General features: G+C 34.7%; 1 long non-coding RNA gene across 2 annotated transcripts in view; it reads left to right on the top strand.

Annotated features, from left to right (window-relative positions):
* LOC141381163 (uncharacterized) overlaps positions 1-893 on the top strand; it is a 40,466-nt gene extending 39,573 nt beyond the window's left edge. For both annotated transcript variants that reach the window (XR_012400897.1, XR_012400899.1), the window contains 2 exons: positions 557-634; positions 752-893. This is a non-coding gene — a long non-coding RNA (uncharacterized lncRNA). The remainder of the gene's footprint in view (positions 1-556; positions 635-751) is intronic.
* The last annotated feature ends 13,168 nt before the right edge of the window (positions 894-14,061 follow it).

Genomic DNA, 14,061 nt, shown 5'->3' with positions numbered 1-14,061 from the left:
AGCCAATTTTGAAAATTCATATTTTTATCTATTTCTCAGTGAATATAGGCCATATATTATGGTGCATTTAAACAAAAAAGATATTTTTAAGATAATATTTTAGTTACCAAACAAATTTAGAAATTGAAAGATAATACATAAATAATAAATTTAAGCGAAATATTGCAAAAAAAAAATCCAACCTACACAATTTCAACTAAATTTTTCTATTTTTTGCTTCTCTTGATTTTTCCTTTTTTTTTTAAATTGGTATTTAATAATTTTCTATAACATAAATTTAGGTGAACTAGTTTTTGGACCAGTTATCGTAAGTTACTTTGTTAGATGAGCTCCATATTTGGCTTCAGTACTGACTAATCTACTATATATATTATGCACAAATAAAATATTGTAGCTTCCTACTAAAAATAAGAATTTAAAAGATAAATTTATGAGGGGGGACTTATATATGCTGAGGACTGTATATTAAATTGCTTATTTAACACCTGAATTTTACAAAAGGATTGAATAACCAGCATTAATTAAGCCTCTTGTTGTGTTTCTATTATGTAAATAGAGTTGACAAGCTCTTCTGCTATCCTTCCCTCTCAAGAGTCTCATCAACTACAGTACAAGACCAACTGCTGATTAACAGGTGTGTGTGCTTATGTGTGTGTGTGTGTCCATTAATCGACTCAAGACATAAACAGTCAATCCTGATGCAGCAGATGTGGTGAGGTCTAATTATAGCCCCTAATATGCCTAATGTTAGAGATGAGGATGCGCCAACAGAACAGACAGAAGCAACAGAAAATGAACATGTAACTGCAGAGGACCAGATGCATTGGATCCAGAAGAGAGCAGGGGGATTGCGCACAGGGGAAAGTGTGTCGTTTATTTTCGCCGCTGCCCAGGTGTGCTGATCAAAATGAGTAATGAGAGAGTTAGTAGAGCAGCACCTCAGAGAATACACACTCACATGTTGTGCATACATGCAAACACAAAACTCCCAAAAAGAGAATCGGACAATAAAATACCGTACAGACAGCATCAGCAGTCTGCAGTGTCAGGGAAGCATTCAGAAATCTGTTTTGTTTGGTGAATGGGTGAAGCTCTTGTTATTAGCAATACTGAAAACTGTTGTTCTGCTTAATGGTTTTTTAATCTGAGGTATGTTTTTAGGATTCAGGAAAACACAAACAATACAAACATAAAAATAAAACAAAAATGTATAAAATATATTACAAAAAAAATATTTTTGCTCACTGATGTCTTCTGCATAACAAAGCATTTATTTACGTATGTTCAATTTACATTTAAATGAAGCATTCAACTTCAGTTGGCTTTTTTTGTAGCTCAGCAATGAAACAAACAAACAAACAAAAAAGGTTGTTGTAAATTAGAAATGAAAATCTCTGTTGAAGTGTATTTAAATAAGTGTAAAAATCTTGATGGTTCTGTGGTATTCGTCTATCAAATCTAATCTTTATTCTGTATTTCATATTGGATTCAAGTCAGGTGACTGGCTGGGAAATTTTACAGCTTGACTTTCTTTCTCAGAAAGCATTTGAGAGTTTCCTTGGCTGTGTTTTAGATCATTTTCTTGCTAAAATGTCCACCCTGGTTTCATCTTCATCATCTTCATATTGTAGATATTGGACTTGGGACAGGGTTGCTGAATAACTACTGAGAGATTTCAGCTGCTGTCTGGGCTATCACTGCCTTTTTACACCTCCCTTTCTTCATTGGTTCAGTATTTTTTTCCTGTGTCATTTTATTACACTTAACTTCATTTGTAAACTAATTAGTTTTGTTTTCTTTCATATACGTTATTTCTTTTCGCTACTTTACTACTACTTTTTACTACTACTTTTTACAATAGAAATGTGTATTTGTCAGCGCCAATAGCCTAGTGGTTAAGTGCGCTGTATATTGCACCATGGTGTTCATGGCGACCTGAGTTCGATTCCCGGCTCAAGACCGTTTGCCAACCCTTCCCCTCTCTCTACTCCTAGTAATTTCCTGTCTGAAATCTCCATTATCCTATCTCAATTAAAGGTGAAAACCCCAAAAAAATTATTATAAAAAAAATCTTCTATATACACTGTAATGAATGACAAAAAGGGTTTTATGTTACTTATTTTTAAAAAATTAATCAGGTTTTCACAATTTTTTTAAAGTCCTTGTGAAATCTGAATGTTTTTTAGATGTAAAGCAGGTCGCACACCAGAAGCGCCGCTCAGCGCCGCAACACGGCGCGCACATGACAGTTTAAAGTATCACACACCAAACGCGCACATTCGCTTGATATTTAACATGAAACTAATCAGATGGCCCTCTGTGGCGTGGCTGAAATATGAACTGCTCCCTGAGTCATGGCTGGGCGGCGCTGACAGCCGCCGACTTGCGACACCGGTGTGTGTACCCTGATAGAAACCTGTTTGGAATTCTAAAATGCATGGCGCTGCCTGGCGTTGCGTGGCGCGTCGCCGAGTGGTGCTTCTGGTGTACGACCTGCTTTAGTGTCAGTAATATAATGTAACATAATGTGTATTTATATAGCACATTTATCATGTATGGCCATACACCCATGTATGGCCAACTATCCAATCCAGCTCTGAATCTGTCTCTCCCTAGTGCTTGGCCAACTTGGTCATTTCAAATGAAAGGTTGGACATCCTTACATCAGGCAATCCAAGGCCTCCCCTATCTCTTGAGGAGCAAAGTTTACTCATTTTGATCAAAAGTCCTTTATCATCATATCATATCTTTTGAAAATAGAATCTGGGATATTCATAGGTATCATCATTGATACATCATTAAATTGTGGAGCTTCAGCTGTTTCCATTTATCAATATTATGTTATATCTTCAATATTATGTTTTATCTTCGTCAGCAATTGATCATATTTTAACATCATTATTTCATTTAAATTCTGAGTCAATTTTATCCCTAAATATTTCATTTCTTTTGGAAGCTACTTAAAGCCAAATTGTGTTTCTACATGTGAATGACAGGTTTTGGATACTGGCAAAGCCTCAGATTTTTCCCAATTTATTTTATATCCTGATACGTCTGAATACTGTTGCATTCTTTTCATTATTGGAGGTAAAGATTTGAGTGGGTCATAGGATAGTAATAAGATATCATCTGCAAACAACATCAATTTGTGTGACTTACTGTCTTTTATCCCCCCCCCCACCCCCCCACCCCAAACACCTCTAATGTTTGTGTCTGCCCGAATCATAATGGCTAGAGACTCTAATATTATGGTAAACAAAAGGGGGGACAATGGTCATCCTTGACGAGTACCTCTGGAGACCGAAAAAAACGGAGATTTTGTTTTTTTAAATAAAAAGTCTTATAATGTAAACAACTTATACAAAAACATCACATCATGTAAATAAGTTGTCATTTAATAAGAATATGACATTAGCTAAATTTTGACAAAAATGCCAGATAGAGCCTTATAATTCTAAGCTGATAAAATGTTAAACTTAGGGATATCTATAAAACTAGTGTGCCCCAAAACTACAACTAAAACCCTGCAGTTTGTCATTTATGCCCTAATCTAATGGCTCATCAATTTTTTAACTGTTCAAATGGAAGGACATGTTTATAAACAGCTAAATCTTACTACTCTGATGAAGGCAACTTTTAATGAAACATGTAGGTGCTGTTTTATTGAATAGTAATAGAGCCTTTTTACTTTTCGAGCGCCTTGGATTTAAGATTTCACTGTTTGTCTTTATGAATCCCTTACCCAAAGAAAACCAACACATTAACTACCCCTGAAGCACACTTGGTTTGATTTTAAAATGACATGTTTCTTAAGGATTGAACCCATGAAATTGATATCACTCTGCATGTTGATCTACTAACCCTGTTCGTCCGCTACAGTATTTTTGCTGCACTCTAAATTCTCCTTTATGCCAGTGTATTTGTGCTCATGATCCATACTGTATGCATTTTGGCAGCGTCTTGTTTGCGTTTGTGGCATTTGGCATCAAGGCCCTTTGGAAAACCGATCTCTCACACCCAAGAGCTTCCCGAAGTCTCCTCGGCATTTTCCTCAGATAGATTTTTAAATGGCACACATGAGCCCTGCAGCAAACAAGTATGGGGTCCCGTTCCAAAACATCTGCAGCAACAGATCGGGCTGGTGGAAAACGGCATCTGTTATTTCACCCGTGCACTTAGAATGATTTATTTCATCCACTGGTCTATTTGTGATGATATGAGGCTTTGCATGCGATCACGTAGACACAATATGATATCGCATGAATGATGTCATTGCATAACAATAGCATAATTAACATGCACGTTTAATGTGCAAGTGCTTATATTACATACTAAATTAGTGACTAAGGTATAGTGTTTTTAGAACAAGTCATAGCAATACATTTTTATTTTCATTGAACTTAATTTCTTTAAAATACAAGTTGGTTTAAATTCAAGTTTTAAGTCGGTTTGGTGTAATAACTTGATTTTAAGGCACTGTAAAAATGCTGGGTTCCACAGCATCCCTTTATGTACACCCAATTCAAAGTTATTAAGTTAATGGTTTTTACCATTTTAAGTTGGTTGAACATAAAACAATTAGGTTGTGCCTAAAATTCAAGAATTGTGCTAATTCAGCTCCTTTTAAATTAGTTTGAACAAGCAGCAAAAATATGTTTTGAGCAAGTGATAGTTCTCCTAAAAATCACAATTTTGAAATATATACAGTTGAATTAGTTTTTCTTTTTTAAATATCTCCCAAATTATGTTTAACAGAGCAAGGAAATTTTCACAGTATGTCTGATAATATTTTTTCTTCTAGGGAAAGTCTTCTTTGTTTTATTTCGTCTACAATAAAAGCAGTTTTTAATTTTTTTAAAAACATTTTAGGGTCAAAACTATTAGCTCCTTTAAGATTTTTTTTTTCGATAGTCTCCAGAACAAACCATCGTTATACAATAACTTGACTAATTACTTTAACCTGCTAGTTAATCTAATTAATCTAGTGAGCCTTTAAAAGTCACTTTAAGCTGTATAGACGAATTACCAGTTTGTAAACATTCAGGGTACGTGCGTAGTAAGGTTGCAGAAAAAAAAAAAACGGGAAGCGCTAGCATTTACAGCGAGGGAAGGACTTCCGATGCAGTACAGATTTTGTTGTTGCATTAGACATAAACTATATCGATTACATATTAAATATATTATTCACATAAAGCTTTTAGCGTATTAATAATTTGATAAGTGATAAGCACAGTTATTCTGCAAAATTAACGTTAAAGTGAGCAGCGTTCATACAACTATCTCATTGAAACTGAAGAGAAGTTAAAGGCCTACAAGTCTTTGGATGCCTACAATTTTTTTCTGTGTGGTCATGTGCAAGAAATAATGTTTCATGATTACCAGATTCGAAACTTTGAACTTACATTTTTAGCATTCAGTGTTCGCTGTTTAATTAACCACATTTAACTGTTTTTCTGAAATCATTGCTACAGTGCGAAATGAGTAATGTGTATGATTCAGCATAGCGTGAACTTACCTAATATTAAATGAGAGCTGCAGAGTCGAGGCAGCAAGAAAGTCGCTGGTTTAAGCCTCGGCTGGGTCAGTTGGCATTTCTGTGCGGAGTTTGCATGTTCTCGTGGGTTTCCTCCGGGTGTTCCCCCCACAGTCCAAAGACATGCGGTACAGGTGAATTGGGTAGGCTAAATTGTGCGAAGTGTATGAGTGTGTGTGTGTGTGGATGTTTCCCAGTGATGGGTTGTGGCTGGAGGGGCATTCGCTGCGTAAAAAAAAAAAAACATGCTGGATAATCCGCGGTTCATTCTGCTGTGATGACCCCGGATTAATAAAGGGACTAACCTGGAAAGAAAATGAATGAATGAACTGCAGCGTTGAGCATTTTTTATTAGGTCCTTACTCCATTTATCTCTCTTTCAGCTAAAAACGTCTGCGATTGGCTTTAAAAGCAGTATGGTGTACGGTAAAATTTAAGTTTTTTATTTTTGGACATTCAAATTTGGCAACCTATTGCACAACACGACATGTTTGCTATTGCAACCGGTCTCTTTTTGCAACAGGAAACCCGTGTGACGTCATGTGTGACGTAGGTTGGTAATTCCTCTATAGGAGTGTCTTGCAAAATATTATTAGAAATGAGTTATTAAGACTATCATGTTTAGAAATGTGTTGAAGAAATGTTCTCTCCATTAAACAGAAATTGGGGAAAATAATCAGGGGGGCTAATAATTCTGACTTCAATTCACTCTTCGCGAAGCCCCGCCCTCCTTAGTTACTGTTGCTACGCCTGTCAAGCTTTCGTGCCTGGTACAGCTTTTACAATGTGTAAGCGCCGTATCAGACATTGCAAGGGATATAATGTCATTTTTGGCAAACAGGTGAGATATCCGAGAAAGCCAGACAATAAAGGATTGCAGTATACATTACAGGGGTATATTCACAACATAACAGGCAAACGATTCCAGAATAAATCAATCAAAATTGAAGCTAGCTTAGCCTTGCCGCCTCATAAGCTGACCATTCAACAGCTTATTATGCTCAGCAGGAGAGGTGAAATTTTTAATAATCTAATAATTACAAATTAAACCGTGATTTCTCTATTTTTAGCCAATAACCCTGATAGACTACCGGTAATTGTTGTGCAATAAAATATAGCGTTTCTAACCGACGAGGAAACATGCATGGACAGTGCTTCTACATCATTTATTCATAGAAAGAGTATCTTCTTTTAGTGTTTAACAGAAGAAAGAAACTGAAATAGGCTTTGAACAAGTCAAGAGTGACCAAATGATGGCAGATTTTTGGGTGAACTATTCCTTTAAAGCTGTCATGTTTGTTTTATAACTAAACCATTCATGCATGCCTTTAATAGCTCACAGTGTTGACTACATGATCACAAGTCAAATTGAAGTTGGTAGGGTTAATTTCTTTATTCTGCTTTTTGGAGACTGATGCAGCATGGTCAGTAAAACACTTTATGCTTCCCTGAGACTGACTGCTATCATTAGAAACACTTTGGGCCTCATTCATGAAACACGATCAGAACAGATTTCTGTTTAGGCTAGTCTCTCTCTCTCTCTCTCTCTCTATCTCTCTCTCACTCACTCACTCTCTCTCTCACTCTCTCTCTCTCTCTCTCTCTCTCTCTCTCTCTCGCTCTCAACCCTGGCTTTAGAAGAAATCCTGTTAAAACCGGCTACTACCGTATACAAGGTATTCACACATTTTGGTGCCTGTCTATTTAACAGTGCATAGCTGTGTGTTATTTTTATCTGCAATAATGTTAATATTTCAACTTCAAACACATGCTTTGTATATCCACCCAAATACACGAGGACCCACTCTTCTTTACCCACCACACGACAACCCCAAAACATTATTAATTCTGAGTGTGCCTCACACAGGTGAGTGGGCTTGACAAACCACCTGTAGAAAACACACTCTCTCATCTCTCTGTCATTTTAACTGACACTTGCACCAGTTTTTGCACCAGACACTTTCTTACAATCACTCCATATAAAAAACCTGCTTCACTCAGGTGAGTGGGCTTAACAAACCACCTGTAGAAACACTTTTTCTCTCTCTCTCAAAAACAAAAAACACAACAAAAAAACACTTCTCCCTCTTAACTAGAACGCTTAATTCTCTGAGCACAAACCGTTTCTTTGTACAATTAGCACTTATTGTGTGTATAATGAGCACTTCTTGGGGTAATTACATAATATTAAAGACACAGCAATAGCACGTCAGATGCAGCAGATTGATTTTAAACTTTCTTGCCCATTTACAGCACTCACATACATTTAAAAAATTAAATGAAGAATATACTTGGGTCTATTGGTGTGTGTGTGTGTGTGTGTGTGTGTGTGTGTGTGTGTGTGTGTGTGTGTGTGTGTGTGTGTGCCATTGCATGCAAGGTTTCTGTATTTATAACCACCTTAGAGGATATTGGGGGTCGCGAGTCACTGGCATTGTCATTTTGGGGGTCGTGGGCTGAAAAGTTTGGGAACCCTGATGTAAAAGATCCAAAATGTTTTTTTTTTAGCCCCTTTTTAATTTGTGTCTGTAGATTTCAAATTCAGTAAAAATTTAAAGAGGCTGTGTTCTTAAAATTATTTTTTTCTCATGTTTTGAGACATAAATCTCTTCATCTCAGCAGCTCTTAAAGACACCAGAACTTCAATTCTATTCATATCTGCTATTCTTAAGATTGTTATAGAGAGATTTGTTCTTAAGTAATTTGCCTGATTAAATACAACATTTTATCATACAAAAACGTATGATATTTCTCTTTTTTTTTTTGCCTGTTTGCAATATTTATCTACATTTCTGGATATCACTGGAACGCTGCTGTCTATAGAGGATCAGAGAGCTCCAGGATTCCATCTAAAATACATTTATTTGTATTCTGAAAATGAATGAAGGTCTCAAGAGAATGAAACGACATAAGGGTTAGTAATAAATGACTCTCTCAATAACTAAGTCACTTTCTACCACCTACTAGCAGTTTAATATTTTAAATCAGTGGTCCCCAAAGTGGGGGTCGGGACCCCGTCTGGGGGTCATAGGACAATGAGAAGGAGTCGCTTGGCAATTTCCAAAATTCTAATTTATTTTATTCACCTATTAGAATTACCATATTTTATCAATACTCCTACTGGAGAGCAAAATAGTAGTTATTAGTAACATTGTTAACATGTTAATATTAAACATTATAAAACAACATGCAAATAAAAAGCCATCAGCCTTTCAAAAGATTTTTTTTTTGCGAGCCCTGGGCAATTACATTATATAAAAGACACAGCGTTAGTGCCATATGCAGCACATTGATTTTATGACACCAGGTTAAACTTTCTGACATCTTTACGGCACTTGCGTACATTAAAAATGAATACAGCTGAACATGGAGGATGGTCTCCAAGTGGCGTTCTCCAAAATTAATCGATATAGACTTGGGCCTATTGGTATGTGCGCAGTTGTGTGCAAGATTTATAGATTTATAACCACCTCAGAGGATATTGGGGGTCGCAAGTCACTGACATTGTTACTTTGGGGGTTACAGGCTGAAAAGTTTGGGAACCCTTTTTAAATGATTGCATTTTTCTCTAACTTTTCACATTTTTTATGTGTATTTTTGTATGTAACTGATGAAATTTCCTTTTTGCAATGTAAAACATTAATGCTATAATAAACTGATTGCGTAAATACATTTTCAGTGTGTCCATTTAAGATGCTTTTTTGTCAGTTTGTTTACCACTAATTTCCTTTAATTGGTAACATCTTATTTAATCATCTGAATGTATTACAATTTTAATATCTTTAAATTATTTTATTTACAATTTTATTAAATTGGTTACTTAAACGATAATATTTTGGATATGAAATATTTCACATATGAAAATGATGTCCCTTGTCATGCAAAAACAGAGAAAGTTTAAATTAAAGTGCCAAATATTATATATCCTATATAAATATGCAGATTTAAGGATGTTAAGTTCAATTCATCTTTATTTCTATAGCGCTTTTACAATGTACACCGTGTCAAAGCAGCTTAACATAGAAGTTTTAGTAAGTTGAAAATGTATCAGTCCAGTTTTCAGAGTTGAGTAAGGTCTGTTTGTAGTTTGATGTAAGGTCTGATGTAGAAATATTGCATGAGAAATTTTGCAAGTGGATATGTTCAGTTGTTACAATTTAAATGAGCTGTTTTTAAGTTTCTGCACTTCTGCAACTTATTCACAATAAGTCGCATTAACCTTCAGAAATCATTTTAAAATATTGATTTGGCACTCTAATTTATTATTATTAGTGCTGAAAACAGTTACGTTTGTAAATCTTTTTTGAGGATTTTCCAATGAACCAAAAGATAAAAACAGCAGCACTTATTTGAATGAATTTGACATGTTAGTGTTTGCTGATTCTTCAGATCAAATGAATGAATGAATTTGTGCTAAATAAAACACCTTCCTTTCATTTATGTGATAATTCATAATTATACAGTTTTAAACACTTTAATATTATATACAGTGTTCATACGGATATGGAAAACCTGGAAAAGTCATTGAATTTTGACATGGCATTTTCTAGGCCTGGACAAGTTTCTGGAAAAACAGAAAAACCCACATAGTTTTGGTAAAGTCATGGAAATTAGTTTAACAGATACCTGTAAACTTGAATATAGGTTAGTTTTCTTTACTTCTTTTCTGTCTTTGGCCAAAAGCATGGTCTCACATTATGATTGCTGTGTAAACATTCATTTATTCATTTTTCTTCGACTCAATTTCAGAGATGCCACAGCAGGAAAGAACCGCCATGTGCAAGCATTATCTAAATAAATCTCACATACAATAGATATAAAAAAAAATGTATTCAAACTAAATAGATTGTCGTGTGTTTTTGATGATATGCTATAATACATTTAAACATGCATTGTTCTTTATTATTATTTACCATGTATACATAGACATTTCGTATAAAAATTTACTTGAAAGTCCTGGAAAAGTCATGGAAAGATCATGGAATTTTAGCAGTAAAAAAAAGTATGAACCCTGTATATATTATTTCACATTTTTAAAGGTTATGTTGGGTTTACTTTTAACATTTTTACATTTAAATGAAGAATTAGGGTGGCATGTTGGCTCAGTGGTTAGCACTGTCGCCTTACAGCAAGACGGTTGCTGATTCGAGGCTCGGCTGGGTCAGCATTTCTGTGTGGAGTTTGCATGTTTTCCCTGTGTTGGGGTGGGTTTCCTCCGTGTGCTCCGGTTTCCCCCACAGTCCAAAGACGTGTGCTGTAGGTGAATTGAATAAACTAAATTGGCTGTAGTGTATGTGTGTGAAAAATTGTGTATGGATATTTCCCAGTACTGGGTTGCGGCTAGAAGGGCATCCGCTGTGTAAAACATATGCTTAGTTGGTGGTTCATTCCACTGTGGTGACCCCTGATAAATAAGGAACTAAGGCAAAGGAAAATGAATGAATTAATGATTTAATTAATTAATCTCCTGCATCATTAAAATAATAAAATGTTTTTCTTAGCAGTTTACTTTGCAGCATAATGTTGTACTTCCATATTAACTTTTACACTTAAAAGATGACACAAAATTTTCTTTCAAGGCTAAAATGTGCTTTTAGTGACGATATAACAAACAAAATCATCTTTTAAAAAGCACTTTCGAAGCAACCACTGGCAATTGTGTGCGTTATATTCACCAAGTGTGTGTCTGTTTGCATATTGTACATAGGCCAATATACGCTTCCTCATTATCTTGTCAGTTTTTGCATACAACATGTTGGCAGTGTGATTACAATAATTATTTTTCCATTCGGAAAGTCACAGTCAGTGTTGACCTATCCAGCCTTGCCAATGTTCAAGTGCCATATGAGATCCCGGCATCAACAAATGGAGCCTGAGTCACACTTGGACATTGTAAACTATGTGGTACTGAAAATACTAGAGATGCTCGTGGGTAAAAGCATAGAGGACCATAAGAAACTCTGTTTAGAGATGGACACATGTGTTATGGTGCCATCTTCTGTCAGGTCACTTCATTTTTAAAGTTATTTATTTTTATTGAACATAATGTACAGCAACTTGGCATTATCAGTACATCTTTACATTACAAAAAGAGGAAACAGGTGCAAAAAAAAGAACAAAATATGTTACATAAAACAATTATACGCAAAAAAAATACATAACTAAATATACAGTACTAGGGGGTTTTCTGTAATTTATACTTTTCTATCAAAGACAGAAGATTAATTGCACTTTGTTTTCATCATTATGTTCCTACAAAAAAAAACCTAGGGGTAAAGCACAACTAGGAACGAACAAATGAAGAGAGGAGAGAGTACCACTTTCAGACCCAGAATCATCAGACAACACCTTCTTAACTTTCTGATCACCATCAGGCAACCATTGATATATTTTGTCATCCAAAAGAAGAAAAAAAATGTATCTTAAGTTTTAAAGAACATAATACAAAACCAAAATACTTCAGGATATGGGGGTCCAAAATAACAAACAAAAAAACAAATTACCAATTTAAAGACAAACTAACTTCCCTAACAAAAACATTCCTAAAAGAAAGAATACAACAACTTTCTCCCCGCCTACCCACCAAAAAAGGACAAAAAGGATTTTAAAATTAAAAAGACACTCCCCACCTTACTCATACCGTCAAAATAATTCACATTATAAAAGAAAAAAATGAATATACAGTTGAAGTCAGAATTATTAGCCCCTTTTAAATATTTTCAAAATGATGTTTAACAGAGCAAGGAATTTTTTACAGTATGTCTGATAATATTTTTTCTTCTCAAAAAATTCTTATTTGTTTTATTTCAGCTAGAATAAAAACAGTTTTTAATTTTTTAGACACCATTTTAGGGACAACATTTTTAGCCCCTTTAAGGTAAAATTTTTTTCGATAGTCTACAGAACAAACCACTGTTATAAAATAACTTGCCTAATTAGCCTAACCTGCCTAGTTAACCTAATTAACCTAGTTAAGCATTTAAATGTCACTTTAGGCTGTATAGAAGTGTCTTGAAAAATATCTAGTCAAATATTATTTACTGTCATCATGGCAAAGATAAAATAAATCAGTTATTAAAGATTACACTGTTAAAAATTGTCCCGTTAAAAAACAGGAAAATACTGGCAGCTGCAGTTGCCAGCAATGTACTGTTATTTTACAGTATGTTGCTGTAAAAATACATGGACTACATTGATTTACACAATACTCAAGTGAACTCATTTTGCTCACTGAAAGCAACTGCCTCAACTTGGTCAACTGCTGAATGAGTTTATGAAGTAATGTGCTATATATGCTTAGAAGCATACTTATAATGATAACTTATTTTAGTTAATTAAAAAAGTTTGGTTTAACTCTAATGTCTTTTTTTTTCACAACAGCACACATACATGTAAATCTGGAATCACCAGAGAGATTCTGACTGCATCAGCCACTAAACAGCCGCTTTCTTTAAATAGAGAAACATGCAAAATAACATCAGCAGCTCATTGTTCATCTTTAACTCATACACTGGCTCTACTCTCCTCCACACCGGTGACATACAGAAGAAATTAGCTTCAGGTTTTACAGTAAAATACTGTTTTTTCCTTGATTTAACAGTAATCTACTGGCAGCTGTGGTTGCCAGCAATATACTGTTTTTTAACAGTCTACTTCCGTTGTGTAAATTAACAGTATATTACTGTTAAAATACATTTTTACACTGTGTTTTTACCTCTCACACCTTTAACCCTTTAAACCCCAGAGCATATACTTCAGTTTTTATTGAAGTGTCCACACTACTGAGTGTTCAAGAAACATGGAGCAAAGCTGAAGTAAATTCATTAATTAACTGACTAATTAAATGATAATTGAGGATTAACAATGAACAAATGAAGAAATACTGAAGGGAAAAAACAAGAACAGAACATGCAAAACTTTAGTCACAGCTTTATAATGAAATAACCTAAAGAACAACAAATGATTAAATCATTTAAATGATCAGCGGATGATTAAACAACTCTACAAACATCATCACCAGCTACACTTATTACTTAATACATGTATTTTTGTATAACATTTACTAAAGTTCTTCTTGAGAAAAAGTTAAAGTTTTACGTCACCATCATGGAGAACAGAGTTTTCTTTAGTTGGGCTCTTAGCCCTGTCATTTTTAACATTTATATATCTTGGCTGCTGCAATTGTTAAGAACTTTGCTTAAAAAGCTCCTTTGTTGTGGCAAGCCAGCCAAAAAACTAAATCTGAAAAAATAAGATCTGGTGATGTTCAAGTTGCTATTAAATGGCAGAGTCTGTTCTCATTTAGTATAATAAAATTTACTGTTCCCATTCAATGTTAAATCTATTGTTTCACATTATGTATATATATGGCAACGATTTCTGGAAGTTTTTAAGAATATCTTGGACAATAACACTGCTCTATGTTGTATATCGCACTCAAAGAGACATCAATAATCAGCGGATGAACCTCAATAATGGTGACGACTAACAAAATTAACAGTTTAACTCACAAACAGGCAACTGAAAGT

This window comes from Danio rerio, chromosome 3 (genome assembly GCF_049306965.1).
Source record: "Danio rerio strain Tuebingen ecotype United States chromosome 3, GRCz12tu, whole genome shotgun sequence".
NCBI lineage: Eukaryota > Metazoa > Chordata > Actinopteri > Cypriniformes > Danionidae > Danio > Danio rerio.
Note: the sequence above shows the minus strand (reverse complement) of the source record. Positions and strands in the feature narration are given on the sequence as shown.